The 20,123-nt window shown below is 36.7% G+C and overlaps 1 pseudogene; it reads right to left on the bottom strand.

Annotated features, from left to right (window-relative positions):
* Positions 1-1,645: 1,645 nt before the first annotated feature.
* On the bottom strand, positions 1,646-15,752 carry LOC121771666 (annotated as a pseudogene).
* Between the last annotated feature and the right edge of the window lie 4,371 nt (positions 15,753-20,123).

Genomic DNA, 20,123 nt, shown 5'->3' with positions numbered 1-20,123 from the left:
CAACCCATTGTTTTAGTCAAAAATCGGCCGTTGACCGTTAGTTTTTAACGAAAATGTTGACGGAGGACCAAAATGATCAAAATTCCATATGTGCAGGACCAAAATGATCAAATATCCATATGTGCAGGACCAAAAAATCCAAAAGATAATGTTGACCGTTAGTTTTTAACGAAAATGTTGACGGGGGACCAAAATGATCAAATTTCCATATGTGCAGGACCAAAATGATCAAATGTCCATATGTGCAGGACCAAAAAATCCACAAGATAATGTTTATGACCAAAATCGTAAAATGGCTATATGTTCAGGACCAATTTTGGCCTTTACTCTTAAAATAAAAAGGAATGATACATCTTTATAAATAGAAACGTGAATTAATTTAAAAAATGTTGCAACTGAATTAATCTTCCCTCCGTCCGTGAGTATATGACAAGACAAATTGGTATTCCGCATCCAAGTAGCTTGAGTGCACCGCCACGGCCTTCGGGGGATGATTCGCCGGCGGAGTAGTTTTTAAGTGTGTAATTTATAATTTCTAATATTTTAAATTATGTCTTTTTTATTTATTTTTTTAGATTTTAATTATGTGTTTTTTTTGTTTTTTTAGGATTTTTAATTGTAATTTTATTTTATTTAATGAAGTGTGTTTTTATTAATTGAATTTGTTGGAAATAAAAATAAAAAATGAAATTGAATGAATAGTTAAGAGATGAGATGGTTAAGAGACGGTTAAGAGATGGAGGTGCATGTGTTGTCTCTTAGTTAAGAGATGGAGTGAAAAGTACAGTGGGGCCCATGAATAGTTAAGAGATGAGACGGTTAAGAGACGGATAAGAAACAACGTTGTGGATGACCTTATAATTTATTCCAAAATTTTGTAGTTTTTATTAAATATTTGATTTTAATTTTAATATGTTCCACTTCAACGATTATACTAACTGTAACTTTTTTTTTTGTAGCTGATGTTAGTAGGTCAGTTGAGAATTCCTTAATCATAAGCAAAATTGAATTGATAATGAACAACGAAATTCACTTGATGCGAGTGAGAGTTCTTTGGTTACCTCGACTTTGGTTAAAGATGGAGGTATTTTTTTCCCTTTTTTTATTGTAAATATTATTCATTAAGTGAATGAATTAACTTACATTTTTATAAATATAATCTTTTGTGTATAATTTGAATATAATATATTTTGCGTTAATATAATAAAAATTTAATAATTTTTTTGAATACATCTAAGTTTGGTTCCTGCATGAATATTTATGTTTTGTAGATCACATTTATTAGAGCTCTTTATTTATTTTAATTATCTGATTTTTACTTTTTATCTTTAATCACACATATTTTTATTATTTGTATATCTTATTCTAATTAACTCATATTTATTGTAATTAACACATTCTTATTTTCTAAAGATTCATTATATTTTATATTCATTATTTGAAACTCTTATGTCTCGTGCATAGCACGAATACTGGTATAAACAAAACAAGCAGCATCGTATACCTAATTATTATTTTTTTAAAAAAAAAATTTAACTCCTATATAAAGGAGGAAATTGCAAATAAACTCCTATACTATATAGGAGGAAGTTACAACTGATGTCAAGAGGGCTCGAACTCGGCACCTCATGCATCGTATACCTAATTAAAGAACATGGTGGCTGTTATAAAGAGTAGAAAAACCAGAGTAGTAAGATTAGTCACAAAAGTTAAAACAACATGGCACAGCAACACTACTGCTTTAGTTCTTCAATTTAGTCTCAAACATAAGCTAATAATCTACCTCAACATTTTAAGTGGGATAATGATAGATATATATATGGGATGTAGACTACAGTAGTAATATGAGCAGTCAAAATTACTTTACATTAATATACTTCCTTGTGACAATTGGAGCTTCTCAGTTTGCCAAAGAACGAGAGTACATCGTCGAAGTAACCACTCAATCTAGTTATGCAAGAAGATGAAAATCGGCCCAGAATTTCTCCTGGAACAGAGGAGATAATTTTTAGACTGGAGCCTTAAAGGACGAATAACATCTTGAACAAAGCATAGCCTGATAAATTACATCAAGGGGGACAAAATCAGGTACATACCATCTGCTTGTTCGAGTGAAACTGTTGTGTCTTTGAATGCATGTCAGACTTTTGAAATATGTGACTCATCAAGATCAGGTGCGTTATAATCGGCTGATGCTTATAAAATGGCTTTTTTCCCTTGAGCTAGTAGCCTCATCATTTTCTGTTCACTGGAATACACTAATGACTCTCTGGCAACCTGTAGCAGAATACAAATATATAGCTTATCATATCTTCCTCTTTTTGTGCAAACACAATTTATCGACTAAACAATTAGGCGTAAAGTAATTGAAGCAGAAAATTGAAATTCACAGATACATATACGGTATATTACTGGACAAAGTACCTCCATGGAAATTCACTCGTATCGATTCCAGCTTGGTGAAGCTCATCTACATACTGTAATGCTTCTAGGCATTCCTCCCGGTCATCAAAGAACTCCTTTTCGCCTTCTATTTGATATGTTTCGTGGCCTTTACCAGCCACCACCTGTCACATGCAGACCTAAATGAGTAAATATTAAGGACAAATGGTTGCAAAGGAGCTTTCCCCATGCCAAGAGTTCAACGTAGAGAGATAAGCAGACAAAAAGGTAATTTCATTCATGCATCTCGATACTAACACAAATACCCTTCATTCACGCATTTCATTTTGCTGCCCTAAGGCTGAATAACACCTATTTCAGATGCAATGGTAGCTATGTTATGGCATAACTTAAATCTTAATAATCTCCTATAAACATTTACTTGTCAAGAAGTAAAAAGAATGGTTCACCAAATGCCGTGGTATGCAATGCTCCAGTTGTCAAGAGTTTATCCTTCAAGTACTGGACTTTTTAACCCCACATTCCACACAATGCATTTTGCAGAAAAATTGGAGATCAATCTCATTTGTGAACAGACCATATATTTTCTCAAATAACATGTTCCTTTTGCTTGGACAAGGTAAGTGGGATGACTAAGTAGCTTACTTGTTTATGTAATCTCAATTATCAAAATAGTTGTTTCAGAAATTGGTTTCTCATCCCAAATTTGTGCCGAAATGCAAGCGAAAGCAAGCAACATAGTGTCTGAGAACTTACAACCATGTCACCTTCCTCGCCCATGGCTACAGCACATCGTACAGCTACTCGTCTAATATCATGTAAAAATAGTCTATGTCCATTAGGAAGAGGCGGATAGTAATCATTCTCTCCATGTTTCAAGTAATCTTGCATGGTCCAGCCTACTCCAGCCAGTATATCATCCAAGATGTCCACTGGTAAAAATATTAATATCAAGAAACAAAAGATTGGTAAGAGAATGGGTGGATGGCAAAAGATTTTTTTACAAAAAATATCGAAAATACTCTTAAAAGTGTAGAAACAAGTAATACAGCAAATTTAAGCATCTAAACCCCTGAGCATATGTACAATATAATTCATCCTACATATACATTTGGGCATATTCAAACACTCGTTGGCTCTTTTATGCAATTGTTGTTGGAATTTTAGTGTATTATATGAAAGTATTACTAAATACTTTATAATATATTAATGATATGATTTGCTGGTATTAAATGTATTAAGGTTATTATGAAATTCAGTATTTCATAATTCTGTTATACATTTAAATGACGTCACTGTTTGGCAGTTAATGACAGTTTGTCATTAGCGCCAAAACTGCACAAAACAGTTACCCATTTTGGCGGTTAAATTAACTGTCATGGCAGTTAATTCTGTTGTGTTGTGTATAAATATAAACAGAAATTCTAAACTAAGATATATAGATGAATTTAGTCTTATCCGATCATAGATTTTGTACCCACAAAATACTTGATCTGAAAGTGTTTTCACACGATTCTAAATTATCCAAGTATTTAATCTCTTAAAAACCTACATATATTCCTACAAAGATCAAGTATATTGTACAAGATGACTGGAGGAGAAACTGTGAGAGACATGGCATCCAGAATCACAAAACTCGACAAGTTTGAAGGGGTAGATTTCAGAAGATGGCAGAAAAAGATGCACTTCTTTCTGACATCAATGAAGGTGGTGTATGTTCTGAGTACCCCGATGCCTGTGTCTAATGAAGGAGAAGAAGAACCCCTGGAACAGACCAGAAGGAGAAAGAAGTGGGAAACTGATGACTACACATGCTTAGGGCACATCTTGACTGGTATGAATGATTCCCTGTTCGACATCTATCAAAATGCAGAATCTGCCAAGGAACTTTGGGATTCTTTGGAAGCCAAATACATGGCTGAAGATGCTTCAAGCCGAAAATTCCTTGTAAGTGATTTCAATAACTACAAAATGATAGACTCAAGGCCAGTTACGGAACAATACAATGAACTACTCCGGATTCTGGGACAGTTTGAACAACACCACATGAAAATGGATGAATCCATTTCTGTTTCCAGTGTGATTGACAAACTGCCCCCATCTTGGAGGGACTTTAAACACACCCTTAAACATCAAAAGGAAGAACTTTCCTTGGTCCAATTGGGCCGCCATCTCAGAATTGAAGAATCCTTAAGGAATCAAGAGAAAGAAAAACCCAAAGATAAGGGTGTGGTTGTTAATCCATCTGTTAACATGATGGATACTGGTAACAAGTCCAAAGGCAAAAGAAAGGGCAACTTTGGTGACAATTACACAAACAAGAAATCCAAATTTACTTGTTGGAAATGTGGAAAGGAGGGTCACTTTAAGAAGGACTGCAGAAGTGGTAAAAAGAACAAGAAGAATGGTGCAAGTTCTAGTAGAACCAAACCTGACAACTCTGGATCACAAGATCCGGATGCACAAAAGGGTATGGTTTTACCTTATCTTAATATTCCTAATTTAAACCAAATTTCTGAAACATCAACTGCAACTTATTTGCAGGATGATGAGAACAATTGGTGGGTTGATTCAGGGGCCACAAGTCATGTTTGCAAGGATAGAAGGTGGTTCACATCATTGCAAACTAATGTGGATGGGTCTGAAGTTAGAATGGGCAACAGGACTTCTGAATCAATTGAAGGAATAGGAAATGTTAAGATAGTATTTACTTCTGGAAACTGTTTACTGTTAAGAAATGTATTGTATGTACCTAATGTTAGGAAAAACTTGCTGTCTAGTCCGGTTCTAAATAACCTTGGATTTAAACAAGTTATTGAATCTAATAAATATGTATTATCTAAGCATGGTGTATTTGTTGGCTTTGGTTATTTATGTGATGGAATGTTTAGGCTGAATATTAATTTACCATTTAAAGACAAAAATGCCCTTGTCATCACTTCTAGTAATTCTCCAAACTCTAAGCTTTGGCATGAAAGACTAGGACATGTGCACTATAAAAGAATTGTAGAAATGTCCAAAAACAGTCTTATTCCTGCATTTACGGTCAACAATGACAGATGTAAAACATGCATGTTAACCAAAATAACCAGGCTCCCATTTAAGGATGTTGTTAGGGAATCTAAACCTTTGCAATTAATCCACAGTGATTTATGTGACTTTCACTCAACCCCATCTATGGGAAATAAAAAGTATGTCATTACTTTCATAGATGATTCAACTAGGTACTGTTATGTATATCTTCTAAACACCAAAGATGAGGCTTTGGACAAATTTAAGATATACAAATCAGAGGTTGAACTCCAAAAGGGTGAGATGATTAAAGTGTTTAGATCAGATAGGGGAGGTGAGTATTATGACCCTGAATACTTTCAATCAGTTGGAATAATACATCAAGTAACAGCCCCTTATACCCCACAACAAAATGGAAATTCAGAAAGGAAAAATAGAGTGCTAAAGGAAATGGTAAACTCTATGCTTTCTTATTCTGGTTTAAATGAAGGATTTTGGGGAGAAGCTATGTTAACAGCCTGTTACATTTTAAATAGGGTACCAAACAAGAAAAGTAAGGCAACTCCCTATGAATTATGGTTTGGAAAACCTCCAAACCTGAGTTACTTTAAGGTTTGGGGCTGCAGGGCTGTGGTCAGGTTAAATGATCCTAAAAGAAAAACCTTAGGTGAAAAAGGAATTGACTGCATTTTCATTGGATATGCACAACATTCTAAAGCTTATAGGTTCTTTGTCCTAGAACCAAACAAAGCTGTTTCTGTGAATTTTGTTATGGAATCCAGAGATGCTATATTTGATGAAAATAGATTCACTTCTATTTCAAGACCTAAGGATTTAAGCCCAATTCAAGAAAACAGAATGTTGAATGATCAACAAGATTCTGATGAACCTTCAACTCAGCATTGGGTAAGAAGAAGTGTAAGACCAAGGAAACCTGTGGGCATGGATGGAAGTTTTCAGCTCCATTTGATTGAAGGATCGAGAGATGAGATTCAATCTCAGTACTTCTATTGTTTCAACATAGAAGATCCTAAGACATTCAATGAAGCTATGAATTCTAGAGATGTGTCATTTTGGAAGGAAGCCATTGATGATGAAATGGATTCCATTCTGCAAAATAACACATGGGAATTGACTGATTTACCCCTCGGTTGTAAACCTCTGGGATGTAAATGGATTTTCAAGAAGAAAATGAAAACTGATGGGTCAATTGATAAATTCAAGGCAAGGCTTGTGATTCAAGGTTTTAGACAAAAGGAGGGCATAGATTATTTTGACACCTATGCACCTGTGGCTAGTATTTCAACCATAAGGCTGCTAGTAGCTATGGCTGCTATTCATAAACTTTTAATCCATCAAATGGATGTAAAGACAGCATTTTTAAATGGAGACTTGGATGAAGAAGTCTACATGAAACAGCCTGAAGGATTTATACTTCCTGGTAATGAACACAAAGTGTGCAAATTGGTAAAATCCTTGTATGGATTGAAACAAGCACCTAAGCAATGGCATCAAAAGTTTGATGACACTGTTTTATCAAATGGATTCACACTGAATCCAGCAGATAAATGTGTTTATTCCAGATTTGACAAATCAGGAAATGGGGTCATCATTTGTCTTTATGTTGATGACATGCTCATCTTTGGAACCAGTCAAGATCAGATTGATCAAACCAAAGATTTTCTATCTTCTAAGTTTTCTATGAAAGACTTAGGAGAGGCAGAGGTCATTTTGAGAATTAGGATCAAAAGAAATTCCTCTAAGGAAATTTCTATCTCTCAATCTCACTATATTGAAAAGGTGTTGAAGAAATTCAATCATGGTGACTGTGCACCGGTTAGTACTCCTATTGATCCCAATATCAAATTATTGCCAAACAAAGGCAATGCAATTTCGCAATTGGAATACTCAAAGGCCATTGGCGGTCTGATGTATGCAATGATTAGTACAAGGCCTGATATTGCATTTGCAGTGGGAAAATTGAGTAGGTATACTCATAATCCTAGCATTCATCACTGGCAGGCCATAAGGAGGGTGTTTAAGTATTTGAAAGGAACACAGAATTATTGTTTGGCTTACAATGAATTTCCTTCTGTTTTAGAAGGATATTCGGATGCTAGTTGGATTACTAACTTAGAAGATCATTCCTCAACAAGTGGATGGATATTTCTACTTGGAGGAGGAGCAATCTCTTGGGCATCAAAGAAGCAAACATGCATAACAAATTCAACCATGGAATCTGAATTTGTTGCATTAGCAGCAGCAGGCAAAGAGGCTGAGTGGTTAAGGAATTTAATCTATGAAATTCCTCTGTGGCCAAAACCTATCTCACCTATATCCATGAGGTGTGATAGTGCTGCTACATTGGCTAAGGTATATAGTCAAGTTTACAATGGCAAGTCTAGACATTTAGGTGTTAGACATAGCATGGTTAGGGAATTGATCACGAATGGTGTGATATCAGTAGAATTTGTTGGGACTCAACAAAATCTGGCAGATCATCTAACCAATGGTTTAGCAAGAGACTTAGTGCACAAGTCTGCTAAAAGGGTGGGTTTAAAGTCCATATAATTCTAATGTTTGGATACCCAATTTCCTTTTAACTAAATGTTAAATGTGAAATTCAATGTGGAAATGTAACGCCCGTACTTTTTATGGAAGATGACGCACGTAAATCGAGGAACTGTCGAAGGAATTATATTTGGAACAACACCAAATAGTATAATTTTGCGTTGGGCGTTTTTAATCGTTGTGAAGACAAAATAACGAAATTTAATAAAGTTCCCGTGAATTTTTAATTGACGAGGGAAAATACGAAAAAATTATAATGTATGAATTTATTTTGGACTTTCCAAAATAAATTTGAAGTCCAATTAAATACAAAATAATTGGATCCTAATTACTTTTAAATCCACCAAATAATAGTATGTTACTAACTTGGGCTTCCAATTTATCTTTTAACCCAAACCAAAAAAAATAAATTAATTGAGCCCACAACATAGAAGTGAATTACTTTTTTCCAAGCCCAAAAGCTTTCTTCTTCCTCTTTCCCACAAGGTGGCCGACGGTTTTTCCACTTCATGGGGGGACTCCCCATTTCCTCCACCTTCTACCTTCCACCATCAATACCCACAAACCAAGAGTCACCACCACTCCTCAACTTATGCTCTTCTCTAACACTTCACATCCACAACTTCAAACAAGAAAAAGAGAGAGAGAGTGAGAGAAAATCGAGAGAGAGCCGAGAGGAAGCAGGAGGAGAAGGAGTTCATTCTTGTTTTCACCATTCTTGTCCATTCACCACCAAAATCAACCATTTTTTTGAGGTATACCCTTTTCTAAATCTTAAAGCATGATTAAATGATAGCTTGCATGTATCAATTTCATAATTCCTTTCCATAACCAACTCAACCAATTAACAATCAACCTATAGAACAAGCGCCGAACACAATCGAAGATGCAAAAGAACTTAACTTTTTAATGAGAACGCTTGTTGCGGGTTGATTCGGGGTGGTTCGGAGTGTTTCCGGAGAAGAGGAAACAGCCGGCAGCGGCGAGCTGCCGGTGACAGCAGCGGCTCCTCCTCGTGGCAGCAGCAACTGTCGACGGAGCAGCAGCGGCGGCTGACTCCAGGTGGCGACGGAGCAGCAGTGGCGGTCAGCGGCGGCAGCGACCGCACAGCGACGGCAGTGAGCAGCGATGGCAGCAAACGGCGTCCTCCCTCCTCGCTGCAGCGGCGATTTCCGCCGAGGAGTGGAGACGCCGACAAACAGCAGGCCGGTTCAGCAGCTACGGCGGCGTGTCTTCACGGCAGAGGCGGCTGCTGCGTTTTTTTTTTTTTTTTCCGAGAGAGAGGCGGGTAGAGAGAAGAGAGAGAAGAAGAAGAAGATAAGAGGAGAGAGAGAGAAGTGGGGTAGGAGAGTGAAGAAGATTGGGCCTCTTTTGTTTGTTTGTGGAAATTGGGCCAAACCTTTCAATTGTTTGGACTCTAAAGGTAAAAATTGAGAAAATAAGAATGGGCCTTTCTTTTTAATATTAAGGGGATTTTTGGTTGGGGGCAACTCTTTAATTCTTGGACTTTAATTAAATCGTTGGGCCGATAAATAATCGTGGCGAATTATTTAATTAATTCCCGGAAGACTTTTTGAAGAATGAATAATTTACCTAAGTATGAAATGATACTTTTTTCAACGGTAAATAATTACGAAAAGTTAAGCATGCGCTTGAATAATTTTTAGAAATTATTCCGACGACATGGAAAATACGAGGAGCCAACGGAGGAAAAGAACGAGCGTAAGCAGCCGACCGGCGTCGCACGCGACGCCTTGGGCGGCCGCCGAATAACTGAAAATGCACGAAAACCGAGAAAACGAATTAAAAGATTTAATTAGAGTGCATGCATTCTAAAATGGTTTTTGTTACCGAGATTGATATGAATTTTATGTTTTTTTTCGAGAAGGTTTTGCACGCACGCTAAAAGTCAGAACGAGGAACTTTTTACGGAAATCCTAAAGCTTTTGAGGTGGGCTTTATTACTTAAACTCTTTTATTTGAAATGATATGTTTATGGTATAAATATATGAAGTTAATTTTAAAAAAAAAATGATATGTTTATGGTGAAATAAGGGTGGTTTTAAGTATTATGTCATGCCGTATGTTATATTTTGAATTGCCTATCTGATTGTCTACTAGGATAATGTCCTACTAGACTTTGATGGTTAACGAATTCGGGTCTGACTAGGGAGTGAGTCCCTACTCAGACTAGTGCACTGATGGGGATCGTGAGCCGTCCTTTGTGGTCGGCCGGTCCAGTGATCGAGTTTGTGGTCACATTCTTGTTTCACATGATGGTTCAGATATGGTATATGATGTAAGATGATGTTTGTCTGTAGAAAACTTTTTATGGAATGGTTTTAGTGATTCTCGGCCTTTTAAAGTAAAACTCGAGTTTCACTCAATGATGGCTTGACATAACTTAAATGATGAATGTATTTTGGGCATGAGTTCACTGAATGCATTAAAGTACTCAACCCCTGCATATGTTTTCCCTATGTGCAGGTTGAGCGGTGACGAGCGCGGTGGGTGTTGAGTATAAAAGTGAAGAATGTCTATCAAAGGTCTAGAATATGTTGTGTCTTCATACATAGCATCATTCTACTCTCGAAATGCTTCCGCTAAATATTGTTTCTTTTGAGTTCGTGTATTGTTGAGATATTTTCATTTGGAGTTGTTGATTGGAAATGATACTCTGATTTTATTCGAGCTGTTCCCATTTGTTTCGGGCTATGGTTGAGTTGTGTTGATTTCCCCTTTCTTCCCCGCTTCTTTAACCCTCCCCTAGTTGCGATCAACCGTGTTTTCTATCCTTAGACAATGCGGGCGTGACAGGAAAGCCAAACAGTAGGATTTGACACATGTTTAATCACTCAAGGTATGTGTTTACAACTGTCAGCATAACTGAGGTTGAAGTTTCACTTCTTAATAATCTTTTGACAAGTGTTTTGACAGAACAAGATGAAAAGATTACCTATATGAACATGGAATCCAAGTTGTTCCAGTAAAGCTTTGGACTTAGCTTTATACATGTTCATTGAAGGATAAGGGCACTAGACTTGTTTTTAAATAAGTGTCATGTTTAGATCAATGTTGTCAAAGCAGTATAGCGGTTCATGGCGGTTCGCCCGAAAAATGCCACAGGGATATAGCGTATCGGTATGGCGGGATATAGCGGTCATTAATTAAATATATAAAATAATATTTATATATTCATATATAATTCAAAAAATTAGAAAATAATAAAAATATAACATTAAAAACTCTAAAAACATGTAATAAAGCATAAAATAGAAAACAATTATATAAAAGTCCAGCAATTAAAGTCTTTAGTTCAAGTGTTCAACAAAACATAAAACCATGATAAGCTCAATAGACATCAATCATCAAGCTCAACATAGTCTTCTAGCTCATCATCATCACTATCATCGGCATCCATTTCATCTTCATCCTCTTGATCTCCACTTACACTATCCTCAAATTCTTCCTCTTCCGATTCTTCATCTACAAGCGCAAGCCTTTTCCTTTTCCCTTTCCCTTTTCTAGGTATGATAGGTTCTTTTTTCTTAGAAACTCTAAGACAACTTGAACTAGATGTAGAAGATTCTTTCCTCTTCTTTGACCTAGTATATGTCCTAGGCTCTCCAACACCTGAAGCCTTATACACCATGTTCCAATCAAGTGTATCGTCATCATGAACCAAATGATTACCACCATCAATATCATCATCATCATCATCCAACTCCCCAACTAGCCACTCATTGCACTCATCAATATCATCGAGAATAATAGGATCAAATTCATCGGTTGCACTAAGCTTGTTCCTATCATGCAATTTTTGGTTATATTTCACATAAACCAAATCTTGCATCCTCTTATGCTCGAGCCTATTTCTCTTTTTTGTATGAATCTACAAAATAAATATAATTAATCGGCAGATTGGGGTGCAGATTGTGAATAGGAGGGGCCGTATGGCTGGGCGGTGGCTGAGTCACTGAGTGGGGCTGGAGGGTGCTGGAGGGTGCTGGCTAGGCTGCAACAGGCGGCGGGGGCGGCGCGACAGTGGCGGCGGCGCGACGGTGGGTGGCAGATTGTGGAAGGACTGAAGGAGTAGAGATGAAAAGCGGCAGATTGGGGTTGTGGAATTAGGGTTTAGAATTATTGGGGTGGGCTGATTGGGCCTATGCAAAATTAAATTAAAAAATAAAAAGCCCAATAAAAGTCAAAATTAGCACCAAAAAGTCAAAATTGGGCTAAAATACCGCTATTGCGGGATATGGTAGCGCTATGGCGCCACGACCGCCACGGGTATGGCGGCCGCCACAGAAAAATGCTACGTATCGGTGTGGCGATAGCGTTTTCATTAAAAACTGATATGCTATAGCGCAATATCCCCGCTATAGCCGCTATTTGACAACATTGGTTTAGATTTTAGTTTGAAAATTGTGTGTATGTTAAATCTGATATTCAATGTAATAATAAGAGTTCAATTATCAGAACACTCTTATATTCGAATATTTGTATATTAACATGCTAAGATGAAAATTCAATCCTTAGGATATTTTCATTTATGCACAATTTTATTTTCTATTTTGTTTTATGGTAACACTAAAATGGGGGAGGAATGTTGGAATTTTAGTGTATTATATGAAAGTATTACTAAATACTTTATAATATATTAATGATATGATTTGCTGGTATTAAATGTATTAAGGTTATTATGAAATTCAGTATTTCATAATTCTGTTATACATTTAAATGACGTCAACTGTTTGGCAGTTAATGACAGTTTGTCATTAGCACCAAAACTGCACAAAACAGTTACCCATTTTGGCGGTTAAATTAACTGTCATGGCAGTTAATTCTGTTGTGTTGTGTATAAATATAAACAGAAATTCTAAACTAAGATATATAGATGAATTTAGTCTTATCCGATCATAGATTTTGTACCCACAAAATACTTGATCTGAAAGTGTTTTCACACGATTCTAAATTATCCAAGTATTCAATCTCTTAAAAACCTACATATATTCCTACAATTGTGTGGTTTCTCAAATTACAGAAGCTAAAATTTTTTGGCATCTTTCCTCATCTGAAATATGCTATATATTGAAGAGCAAGTCAGGGAAAACTTATCAAGAAACAAAAGAAAAGGCTTAAATGATAGTGAAGTGCTTCGTAATGACTCAGAAACAGTAGCAAAGGTATTTACTTACAAGGATCTTCATTTTTTGGATTGTCTGATGTCAAGATAGTAATATCACTTTTTTCTGTGGCTATCTTTGTCATCATTGGCCTCTTCCCTCTGTCACTTTCACCAGCACACCCACACACTTTAAGAAACAGAAGAAGAGATGGGTCAAAAGTAAAGAGACAATCCCAACAGAAACCACAAAAGACTCATGATAAATCTTCCCATCCTAAACTTGTTTATAAGCAATTCTGTAAAGAATATCCAAATAAGTTCCGCAAACAAGAACTTGCTTTTTATTTCACAAGTAGGTGAGCAAAAGATAACAGATAAAAGATAACAAGAAAAACAAGAACATGATTCAAACTTTCTAATACCTATAAGATTTCATGAGTCTCATCTATTTTCTCATTACTGCTGAGTTTACTAGTCCTCTGCATGCTATGCAGTTTATTTAATTTTATTAAATCGTCTAGCCAGTGGTAGAGCTTAAAAGCATAACCAGGGAATATACCCGACTTTCCAAAAGGATCATGTTTCAGCAATAGCAAATATGTTAAGAAACAGAGTCAACAAAGCGCATTCAGAACAAATTCACCCGTGCACGCATTCTACAGGTACCATACAGAAAGAGGATAAAACGGGAGTGAAAGAGGAAGTGAGGATTAGTAGATAGCACAAATGGATAACAAACAATATAAGCAGAAAGCATAAAACTGGAAGCTTTTGCATATCAATGCAAAGAGTGAAGTACCCGTTATAATCCTCCTGGGGTTAAGCTCTCTCACGTAATCAAGGAGCCTTGATAATGCATCTGGAGTATGGGCATAGTCCACAATAACCCCAAAAGCCTGTTCCTCGTCTATCAACTCACACCTGCCTGGCACTGCATCGACCTCTTCAATTCCTCTGACAATGTCCACCAGAGGTGCCCCAACTGCAATTCCAACGGCTACAGCTGCAAGAATGTTGTATATATTATACCTTGAGGTGTATTCACTAAAACCTGAGTCTCAAACAAAGATAACTCAAATTTCAAAGGATGCACATCGGCGTTCTTATTTTCCATTGCATAGGTCACAACGGGTACAACAGGATTACCCTGTGCAAAAAAAAACCTTGCATTCGGGTCATCAATGTTCACAATCTTCCGGTGGCGTGATGGGTCCACCATCCTCTGGAAAAGCTTAACCTTAGCTTCCCTATACTCCTCCTCAGTCCCGTGAAAGTCCAAATGATCCCTAGTCAAATTTGTGAAAACCGCAATATCAAAGTCAATCTCATCACACCTCCCTAACGCCAGCCCGTGAGAAGAGGCCTCCATCACCAATGCCTCAGTACCATTATGCACCATCTTGGCCACCAACTTCTGCACCAAAACTGCATCGGGAGTAGTCTTACTAGACTCCAGCTTGGTATCCCCGTGAATGTAATACCCCACTGTGCTCAACATACCTGTCCTCAACCCCATTGCCTCATACATCGACTTTATCAAATGAGAAGTTGTGGTCTTACCATTTGTCCCCGTGACACCAATGACCGACATGCTCCTAGACGGATGCCTAAAAAATGAAGCTGCCAACGCAGCAAGAACAACATTGGTGTCCTCTACAAGAACCAAGGCCTTGCACCCCAATTGTACCCTCTATATCTATCTCCTTACTCGCGACAACCGCGACAGCGCCTCTCTTATCTGCCTCCGATAAATACAAATGCCCATCAGTCTTCGTCCCCACACAGCACACAAACAAATCACCACTCTCAACGACACGAGAATCATGTGAAATCCCAGTGATTTCCACCTCTAGGTTCCCATAAACCGAAATAGGAACTACTTTACTCTCATCTAAAAGCTCAGCTAAACTCATGTTAAACTTAGGATCCACAATTCTAGGTTTAGTCTTCCCAAATTCATCAAAATCAAAATCGAAGGAGCTCGATAATTCAGCTTCACTCACCTCGAGATCAGACTTGTCCACGCTCCCTTCGTCGCTCTCATCGCCTGAGATCTCAGTCAGCCCGTGCAGCTCCTCAATTTCCTCCAAATCGACAACCTCTTCAGGCTCCAATTCATCCGCAGCCTCAATTTCAGCTTCAGGCTCGGGCTTCTTCTTCGAGCTCGGCTTAATTAGCCCCTGCTTGATAAATTCGCGGCGTTTCAAAGCAATCGCCTTGTCAACCTCGCCGAAGGGATCGTCTCCAGTGTCGGCGTCGATGACTGAATCGGGGATGTCATCGGTTTCCTCGAGCGCCTTGAGGAATGTAGGCTGGTCCTTCTTGTACTGCTCCTCCTGGAGTTTGCGGGCGCGGGCGGCCTGGCGCTGGATTTGCTGGAATTTGTTGACGCCGTGCATTGAGTCTTCGGGGGCTTCGGGAGGGTCCTCATCGGAAGGGGTTGGGTAGAATTTGCCGTCGGGGCCGAGGGCGGAGGCGGAGAGAAGGGGCGGCTTGAGGAGAAGGCTGAATGCAGTGGGTCTGAGCTTAGTGGAGTAAGAAAGAAGTGGCGGTGGAGGGAATGGCGGAATCGAGAGGAAAGATAAGGGCATGTTTGCTCCTGTGTAGAGAAAGAGAGAGAGAGGGTTTAGCTTTTGGATTTTGGTAATGGAAAACGGATAAGGGTATGTTTGGGAACATGGAATTGGAGCTATAGAATTGGAGCTATGGAATTGGTTGTTTGGTATCACAAAAATGTACTATAGAATTGGAATTGAATTATAATTCCAAAATTTTCAATTCCATGATTTGAATTCCACATCAAAAGTAGAAAATTGGAATTCCAAATAGTAAAAAAATTAGATAGCTTCACTACCCACTACACACATTTCACACTCTACACAAATTTCACACACTACACACGCTAAACAAATTTCACACACTACACACATTTCACACACTACACACATCTACACACATTTCACACAATACACACACTAGACAAATTTCACACACTACACACATTTCACACACTACACAAATTTCACACACTAAACACACCACACATTTCACACACTAAACACACTACACACATTTCACACTCTACACAAATTTCACACATTTCACACACTACACACATTTCACACTCTACACACACTACACACATTTCACACATTTCACACTCTACACAAATTTCACACACTAAACAAATTTCACACACTACACACATTTCATACACTACACACATTTCACACACTAAACAAATTTCAAGCTCTACACAAATTTCACACACTACACATACTATACCCAAAATACACACACTATTCACAAACCAAAATTTCAAATTTGGTTCAGTTTAAAACTATTGGAAAATTTCAGTTTTTTATTCAGATCGGAAAAAAAATCTAAAACTGAAAAATTTCGGTTTTTTATTTAGTGTGTGAAATGTGTGAAATGTGTGCAGTGCGTGAAGTGTATTAAATGTGTGAAGTGTGTGAAATGTGTGTAGCGTATGAAAATGTGTAGTGCAAGAAATGTGTGAAATTTGTATTGTGTGTGCAGTGCGTGAAGGGTGTGAAACGTGTGCAGTGTGTGTAGTGTATGAAATTTGTGTAGTGTGTGTAGTGTGTGAAATGTGTGTAGTGTGTGCGGTGAGTGTGAAGTGTGTGTATTATATGTGTATAGTATGTGTATTTTGTGTGAAGTGTGTAGTATGTGTATTTTGTGTGAAGTGTGTGTGAGTATTTATTTTGTGTATAGTGTGTGTGCACAAATTATTCAAATTCAATTTCATATCAATTACTTCACTTTATCAAACATAGGATTTGGAATTGAATTAGAATTCAATTTCTTCAAATTCAATTCCATAGAATTTCAATTCCAATTCCAATTCCAATTCCAATTCCAATTCCAATTCCGTGTACCAAACGGAGCCCAAGGGTTTTAGAAAGGAGTTGGAATTTTAGTTGTTTTTCCAACTGATAACGATAAACGACAGGAGATTAAATTTGTTTCAAAAATAGGTAAACTTCAGTTGTCATATGAGCCCAAACAACCATGTCATATGCATCAAAATCCACATAGACTCTTACGAGATAAAATTTTTGAAGTCCTTGGCATAATAAAAATATGATGGGGATACAAGATCACTTTTGTTTCTTTTTTCTATTTAACTTTCCCAACTAAGTCTGATTAATTTTGTTTTTAATTTTAGTTTACAACCAATCATTCTCAAATTATAATAGTGTCCAATTAAGATCTAGCCCAAAAGCAAAATTAATTTGAGACCAAACCAATTAATTTAGTTGACCCAGTACCAAAAAAGGAGATCTCATTTCTACATCTGGATATTCAATCAAACCAAAATGGCGTGGGCTGTTTGGAACAATTTGATTTCAAATTATAGGTTGTAAATTTTGGGTTCTCAAAGGCTACGGCCATACAATTTGGCCCAAAATAGTATGGTCTTTAACTGTCCCGGGCCTCTGTACATAATACTTTGTACATATTAGAGTGATTTTTAATTTAAACCAAAGTATTTTCACTATAGCGTCTTAGAGCATCTCCAACCATTTACACTAAACTCAAACTCATTTTAGTGTAAATGTCATATCAAATATGATTTTACTTCAACAATTTACGCTAAACTCAAATTTAAAAGAACATTCTCTATATTATGCCTTTTTCACTCACAAAATTTGAAAAAATTTTAGGTTTGGGTTTAGTGTAAACCTAAAGATAGATATTTCTTTATCAAAAACCAAAAATGGGATTAGTTTTTTAGTACTATTGGAACTAATTACCTATCTCATTTTAGATTTTAGTGTACCCTTGGAGATGGTCTCAGTTATATAATCACACAAAATTTTGATTAAATATAATGTTAGAAAAATAATACTAATAAATATACTGTTATGGTACTACATAGTACAACGGCAATGGCTTATCTAGGTGGGAATAAGGGGGTACAACTGTACCCCCAAAACTCATTGTATTAATACTAGTTTTAGTGCAAATTTAAGTAAGTTATGTTTGGTCCAGTGGCAACTCATTAGTATTACTATCTAATGTCTCGTGTTCGATTCCTCAAAGCTGTGCTGCTATTTTTTATTTTTGCACTCACGTTTTCTTTTTTCTTTTTGTTATGTAATTATTTGAACTCCTATTTTCTTTTCTAGATAGTAGATAATATAGTAAGTATGTTTTAATTATTTTTATTTTTTAATATTATGCTACTATTTTTTTAAATTGTTTTGAGCTGTAATATCATACCCTATTTCTTTTATCATTTATGTAATATAATTTGTAGTAAAACTCATAATTCAAATAAAAACATTTTTACTTTTTTTAATTGCTTTATTTTTTATATTTCTATTATTTTTATTATTACAATTCGTACCTCAAATAAAAATTATTGGTATTTTAAATTATTTATATATTTAATGTTATTTTATTTATGTCGTAATTATTTATTATAAAATTCGTACCCCCAAATCATAAATCTTAGATACGCCACTGTACAGAGGTCCATTTATAAATGTGTGAACACTGAAAGTGTTAAAGTGAAGCCACGAGCTCAGTCACTTAAATGAGCTTGGTACAGCTGGATCAAGAAAGAGACATTGGACTCATAACCAATTCTGATTATTGTTAGTAGTGAGTCTTTTAGTGTAGCTCAATAGTTTGTTGAGAGCAGTTACTCGTTTTCTCTTCACTACATATACTTCTTCTTGGATTAGTTGTAGATTCAAGGGTGTATCAGTTCAATCAAGTTTTCTTTGTTTCTCAAAAATACTTCACTGTTCCTACATTGTTCACTTCACTATATCGCTGTTTTACTTCACTTCAATCGTTATTATTTCTTGCTTCGATCGCTGATTTTGTAACAGAAAGTATTTCCTCTACTAAAACCAAAATAAATTGGTAATCAAACTTGTCATATTTTTTGCTACGATTAAGCTTTTAGTTTTCACGAGTACAGCAATAGCAATGTAAGTGTGTTGTAATTCAAAAAATAAAATTAACGGTGCACGAAAATCAAAAGGTGATGTCAAATTGGCAAATTGTATGTCTTGTCAAATTATTAATTTAAATACTCCACACTGGTGCAATTAACTCTAATCACATGCTTAATCATGTAGATAGTAATCATGCTTCACATTATTGTCATTTTTGCCCGTCACTAATTGTCAATTCTTAAGATTTGTTTTCAAATTATTGTTGTTTTTTGGGATATAAACACTTTTTTGTACACCACATTGATATATCTTATTTACCCACTTCCAAAAAAAGACAGTAGAAGAAAAAAATGAAGGATGAGCCTATTAGAAATGGGCCACTCACCCCTTAAAAGGCCTCATAAGGGGGAGGGTTATCCACACTTATATAGGTTAGATGGGATCTTCACCAAGTCGATGTGGGACAGAATTTAGAGAATTTAACACGCCCCCTCACGTGTGGGCCGGAAAGGACATCGGTCTTCCATCACGTGGGTAGGCAATGCAAGAGAAACCATCATCGATGTGGGCCGGAAAGGACATCGGTCTTCCACTCGTGAGGTAGATAAGAGATAAAGAGAAAACCATCATCGACTTGGGCCCGCTCTGATACCATATTAGAAATGGGCCACTCACCCCTTAAAAGGCCTCATAAGGGGGAGGGTTATCCACACTTATATAGAAGAGATAGGATCATCACCAAGCCGATGTGAGACAAGATATTAGAATTTTAACACGCCCCCTCACGTGTGGGCCGGAATGACACATCGGACTTCCATCACGTGGGTAGGCAAGAGAAGAGATAAAGAGATATAATCCATCATCGACTTGGGCCCGCTCTGATACCATATTAGAAATGGGCCACTCACCCCTTAAAAGGCCTCATAAAGGGGAGGGTTATCCACACTTATATAGGTTAGATGGGATCTTCACCCAAAAGCCAGCTACTCGAAACATAGACAGCCTTAATCTGCCCAAAAAAAACATAAATCTCCCAATTCGGATTTATATGTTGTACGTTCATTATCACTATG

Source organism: Salvia splendens, chromosome 16 (genome assembly GCF_004379255.2).
Source record: "Salvia splendens isolate huo1 chromosome 16, SspV2, whole genome shotgun sequence".
Classification (NCBI taxonomy): domain Eukaryota; kingdom Viridiplantae; phylum Streptophyta; class Magnoliopsida; order Lamiales; family Lamiaceae; genus Salvia; species Salvia splendens.
The sequence above is the reverse complement of the archived record's forward strand: the minus strand, read 5'-3'. Positions and strand labels throughout refer to the sequence as shown.